At 41.6% G+C, this 6,233-nt stretch overlaps 1 non-coding gene across 1 annotated transcript; it reads left to right on the forward strand.

The window, feature by feature from the left end:
- The first annotated feature begins 4,861 nt into the window (after positions 1–4,861).
- Positions 4,862–4,965, forward strand: LOC130937734 (small nucleolar RNA R71). Its single transcript, XR_009068937.1, has one exon. It is a non-coding gene; the product is annotated as a small nucleolar RNA R71 (small nucleolar RNA).
- The last annotated feature ends 1,268 nt before the right edge of the window (positions 4,966–6,233 follow it).

The following is a 6,233-nucleotide window of genomic DNA, read 5'->3' on the forward strand; positions in this document are numbered from 1 at the left end:
AGCCACGGGTTTGAGGTCATGCCTTCTCAATTGAACCGGCTTCCCTCTTGAATCTCTCTTCCATTGGGCGCCCTCTTCACAAATTTCAGTGAGGACTTGGTCCAACCTTTGATCAAAGTTGACCCTTCTAGTGTAAGGATGTTCATCTCCTTGCATCATGGGCAAATTGAATACCAACCTTATACTTTCCGGACTAAAATCCAAGTATTTCCCCCGAACCATAGTAAGATAATTCTTTGGATTCGGGTTCACACTTTGATCATGGTTCTTGGTGATCCATGTATTGGCATAGAACTCTTGAACCATCAAGATTCCGACTTGTTGAATGGGGTTGGTAAGGACTTCCCAACCTCTTCTTCGGGTCTCATATCGGATCTCCGGATATTCACTCTTTTTGAGTGAAAAAGGGACCTCGGAGATCACCTTCTTCAAGGCCACAACTTCATAGAAGTGGTCTTGATGCACCCTTGAGATGAATCTTTCCATCTCCCATGACTCGGAGGTGGAAGCTTTTGCCTTCCCTTTCCTCTTTCTAGAGGTTTTTCCGGCCTTGGATGCCATAAATGGTTATGGAAAAATGAAAAATCAACGCCTTTACCACACCAAACTTAAAAGGTTTGCTCGTCCTCGAGCAAAAGAAGAAAGAAGAGAGTAGAAGAAGAAGAAATGAGGAAGAAGGGAATGGCTTTGTGTTCGGCCAAAGAGGGGGAGAAGTGGTGTTTAGGTTGTGTGAAGATGAAGGGGTGAAGAAGGGTATATATAGGAGAGGGGGGGTCATGGTTCGGCCATTGATGGGTGGGTTTGGGAGGGAAAGTGGTTTGAATTTGAATGGTGAGGTAGGTGGGGTTTTATGGAGGATGGATGTGAGTGGTGAAGAGGAAGAAGGGGTTTGATAGGTGAAGGGTTTTTGGGGAAGAGGAGTTGAGGTGATTGGTGAATGGGTGAAGAAGAGAGAGAGTGGTGGGGTTGGTGGGGATCCTGTGGGGTCCACAGATCCTGTGGTGTCAAGGAAAAGTCATCCCTGCACCAAATGGCACTCAAAATCACGTTTTGAGCCATTTCTGGCGTTAAACGCCGGGCTGGTGCCCATTCCTGGCGTTTAACGCCAGGTTCTTGCCCTTTTCTGGCGTTTAATGCCAATCTGGTGCCCCTTTCTGGCGTTAAACGCCCAGAATGGTGCCAGACTGGGCGTTAAACGCCCAATTGCTAGCCTCACTGGCGTTTAAACGCCAGTGGGTTCTTCCTCCAGGGTGTGCTGTTTTTCTTCCTGTTTTTCATTATGTTTTTGCTTTTTCAATTGATTTTGTGTCTTCTTATGATCATCAACCTACAAAAAACATAAAATAACAAAAGAAAATAGTCAAAATATAACATTGGGTTGCCTCCCAACAAGCGCTTCTTTAATGTCAGTAGCTTGACAGATGGCTCTCAGGGAGCCTCACATTTTCTCAGAGCAATGTTGGAACCTCCCAACACCAAACTTAGAGTTTGAATGTGGGGGTTCAACACCAAACTTAGAGTTTGGTTGTGGCCTCCCAACACCAAACTTAGAGTTTGACTGTGGGGGCTCTGGTTGACTCTGATTTGAGAGAAGCTCTTCATGCTTCCTCTCCATGGTGACAGAGGGATATCCTTGAGCCTTAAACACAAAGGATTCTTCATTCACTTGAATGATCAGTTCGCCTCTATCAACATCAATCACAGCCTTTGCTGTGGCTAGGAAGGGCCTGCCAAGGATGATGGTTTCATCCATGCACTTCCCAGTCTCTAGGACTATGAAATCAGCAGGGATGTAATGGTCTTCAATCTTCACCAAAACATCCTCTACAAGTCCATGAGCTTGTTTTCTTGAGTTGTCTGCTATCTCTAATGAGATTCTTGCAGCTTGCACCTCAAAGATCCCTAGCTTCTCCATTACAGAGAGAGGCATGAGGTTTATACTTGACCCTAAGTCACACAGAGCCTTCTTGAAGGTTATGGTGCCTATGGTACAAGGTATTGAAAACTTCCCAGGATCTTGTCTCTTTTGAGGTAATTTCTGCCTAGACAAGTCATCCAGTTCTTTGGTGAGCAAAAGGAGGTTCATTCTCCCAAGTCTCATTTCCAAATAACTTGTCATTTAGCTTCATGATTGCTCCAAAGTATTTAGCAACTTGCTCTTCAGTGACATACTCATCCTCTTCAGAGGAAGAATACTCATCAGAGCTCATGAAAGGCAGAAGTAAGTCCAATGGAATCTCTATGGTCTCATTTTGAGCCTCAGATTCCCATGGTTCCTCATTGGGGAACTCAATGGAGGTCAGTGCACGTCCACTGAGGTCTTTCTCAGTGGCATTCACTTCCTCTCCTTCCTCTCCAAATTCGGCCATGTTGATGGCCTTGCACTCTCCTTTTGGATTTTCTTCTGTGTTGCTTGGGAGAGTACTAGGAGGGAGTTCAGTAATTTTCTTGCTCAGCTGTCCCACTTGTGCCTTCAAATTCCTAATGGAGGACCGTGTTTCAATCATAAAACTTTGAGTGGTTTTGATTAGATCAGAGACCATGGTTGCTAAGTGGTGGACGAAATTGTGATTCGCACAACTAATTATTTTGAGATGAAGGCTTCTAAGGGGCAGCACCTGAATTCACAACTCCGTTCAACTAACCAGCAAGTGTACTGGGTCGTCCAAGTAATAAACCTTACGTGAGTAAGGGTCGAATCCACAGAGATTGTTGGTATGAAGCAAGCTATGGTCACCTTGTAAATCTCAGTTAGGGAGATTAAAGGGTAATTGTGATTATTATAAAATAAAAAGAAAATACATAATAAAAGGGATAGAATACTTATGCAGATTCATTGGTGGGAATTTCAGATAAGCGGATGGAGATGTTGTAGAGCTCAAGGACGCCTGCTCTCCTACTGCTTCTACTCAATCCTTCTTACTCCTTTCCATGGCAAGCTGTGTATAGGGGTTCACCATCAGCGGTGGCTACTTTCAATCCTCTCGGGAAAATATCCTATGCGGCTGTCACTCGCACAGCTAATCAGTCTGGAGGCATCACCCATGGTTGATGGCTACATCCCATCCTCGCAGTGAAAACTAATGCTCACGCACTCTGTCACAGTACGGCTAATCACTGGTTGGTTCCCGCGCCTACTGGAATAGAATCCCTTGATTCTTTTGCGTTTGTCACTAACGCCCAGCACTTGCAAGTTTGAAGCACGTCACAGTCATTCATTACCGGAATCCTACTCGGAATACCACAGACAAGGTTTAGACTTTCCGGATCCTCATGAATGCCGCCATCTATCTAACTTATACCACGAAGATTCTGTTGGGGAATCTAAGAGATAGGCATTCAAGCTCTGTTGCATGTAGAACGGAAGTGGTTGTCAATCACGTGCGTTCATAAGTGAGAATGACGATGAGGGTTATCTAATCATCACATTCATCATGTTCTTGGGTGCGAATGAATATCTTGGAATAAGAATAAAAGAGAATTGAATAAAAGAAAATAGAATTGCATTAATACTTGAGGTACAGCAGAGCTCCACACCCTTAATCTATGGTGTGCAGAAACTCCACCGTTGAAAATACATAAGTAAAAGGTTCAGGCATGGCCGAATGGCCAGCTCCCATGATCTGAGAACTATGCGTCCCAAGATGTCAAATACATTAGTTAAATGTTCTATTTATAATAAACTAGCTCCTAGGGTTTACATGAGTAAGTAATTAATGCATAAATCCACTTCCGGGGCCCACTTGGTGTATGTTTGGGCTGAGCTTGATCAATCCACGAGCTGAGGCTTCTCTTGGAGTTGAACTCCGAGTTATGACGTGTTTTGGGCGTTCAACTCCGAATCATGACGTTTTTCTGGCGTTTAACTCCAGACAGCAGCATGTACTTGGCGTTCAACGCCAAGTTACGTCATCAATTTCCGAATAAAGTATGGACGATTATATATTGCTGGAAAGCTCTGGATGTCTACTTTCCAACGCCGTTGAGAGCGCGCCATTTGGAGTTCTGTAGCTCCAGAAAATCCATTTTGAGTGCAGGGAGGTCAGATTCCAACAGCATCAGCAGTCCTTTTGTCAGCCTTTTACAGAGTTTTGCTCAAGTCCCTCAATTTCAGTTAGAATTTACCTGAAATCACAGAAAAACACACAAACTCATAGTAAAGTCCAGAAATGTGAATTTAACATAAAAACTAATGAAAACATCCCTAAGAGTAGCTTGAACTTACTAAAAACTACCTAAAAACAATGCCAAAAAGCGTATAAATTATCCGCTCATCACTAAGTCAGAGGGGTTCTGCTTAGAACTCTCTGTCTGTTGCTGAGAAGATGATGGAAAAGGCTTGCCATTGCTAAACCTATTTCTTCCACCATTATTGTTGTTGAAACCTTGTTGAGGTCTCTCTTGATTCTTCCATGAGAAATTTGGGTGATTTCTCCATGAAGAATTATAGGTGTTTCCATAGGGTTCTCCTAGGTAATTCACCTCTTCCATTGAAGGGTTCTCAGGATCATAGGCTTCTTCTTCAGATGAAGCATCCTTAGTACTGCTTGGTGCATTTTGCATTCCAAACAGACTTTGAGAGATCAAATTGACTTGTTGAGTCAATATTTTGTTCTGAGCCAGAATGGTATTCAGAGCATCAATCTCAAGAACTCCTTTCTTCTGATTAGTCCCATTGTTCACAGGATTCCTTTCAGAAGTGTACATGAATTGGTTATTTGCAACCATTTCAATCAGCTCTTGAGCTTCTGTAGGCGTCTTCTTCAGATGAAGAGATCCTCCAGCAGAGCTATCCAAAGACATCTTTGATAGTTCAGAGAGACCATCATAGAAAATACCTATGATGCTCCATTCAGAAAGCATGTCAGATGGACATTTTCTGATCAATTGTTTGTATCTTTCCCAAGCTTCATAGAGGGATTCTCCATCCTTCTGTCTGAAGGTTTGGACTTCCACTCTAAGCTTACTCAATTTTTGAGGTGGAAAGAACTTTGCCAAGAAGGCATTGACTAGCTTTTCCCATGAGTCCAGGCTTTCTTTAGGTTGTGAGTCCAACCATGTCCTAGCTCTGTCTCTTACAGCAAAAGGGAATAGCATAAGTCTGTAGACCTCAGGGTCTACCCCATTAGTCTTGACAGTGTCACAGATTTGCAAGAATTCAGCTAAGAACTGATGAGGATCTTCCAATGGAAGTCCATGGAACTTACAATTCTGTTGCATTAGAGAAACTAATTGAGGCTTAAGCTCAAAGTTGTTTGCTCCAATGGCAGGGATAGAGATGCTTCTCCCATAGAAGTCGGAAGTAGGTGCAGTAAAGTCACCCAGCACCTTCCTTGCATTGTTTGCATTGTTGTTGTTTTCGGCTGCCATGTCTTCTTCCTTGAAGATTTCTGTTAGGTTCTCTGTAGAGAGTTGTGCCTTAGCTTCTCTTAGCTTTCGCTTCAAGGTCCTTTCAGGTTCAGGGTCAGCTTCAACAAGAATGCCTTTGTCTTTGTTCCTGCTCATATGAAAGAGAAGAGAACAAGAAAATGTGGAATCCTCTATGTCACTGTATAGAGATTCCTTGAGGTGTCAGAAGAAAAGAAAAGTAGAAGACAGAAGTAGAAAATTCGAACTTATCAAAGAAGATGGAGTTCGAATTTTGCATTAAGGAATAGTGTTAGTCCATAAATAGAAGGATGTGAGAAGAGGGGAAGAGAATTTTCGAAAATTAAGTAAAAAGTCTTTTTAAAATCATTTTGAAAAATTGATTGATGATTTTCGAAAACTCAAAGTGGAAAAGGAATCAAGTGATTTTTGAAAAAGATTTTTGAAATTAGAAGTCAAAAAGATTTGATTGAAAACTATTTTGAAAAAGATGAGGTTAAGAAGATATGATTGGTTTAAAAAAATGTGATTGGGAGGATATGATTTGAAAACAATTTTAAGAAGATTTGATTTTAAAAATTAATAACTTGGCTATCAAGAAAAGATATGATTCAAACATTAAACCTTTCTCAACAGAAAAGGCAACATACTTGAGATGTTGAATCAAATCATTAATTGATAGCAAGTATCTTAAAAAAAGGAAAGAAATTAATTTTGAAAACATTTGATTGAAAAGATATGATTTGAAAAAGATATAATTTTGAAAAACTTTGAAAACTTGAAAAAAAATTTGATTTGAAAACAAAATCCTCCCCCTTGTGCCATCCTGGCGTTAAACGCCCAGAATGGTGCACATCCTGGCGTTT

Source organism: Arachis stenosperma, chromosome 6 (assembly GCF_014773155.1).
Source record: "Arachis stenosperma cultivar V10309 chromosome 6, arast.V10309.gnm1.PFL2, whole genome shotgun sequence".
Taxonomy (NCBI): domain Eukaryota; kingdom Viridiplantae; phylum Streptophyta; class Magnoliopsida; order Fabales; family Fabaceae; genus Arachis; species Arachis stenosperma.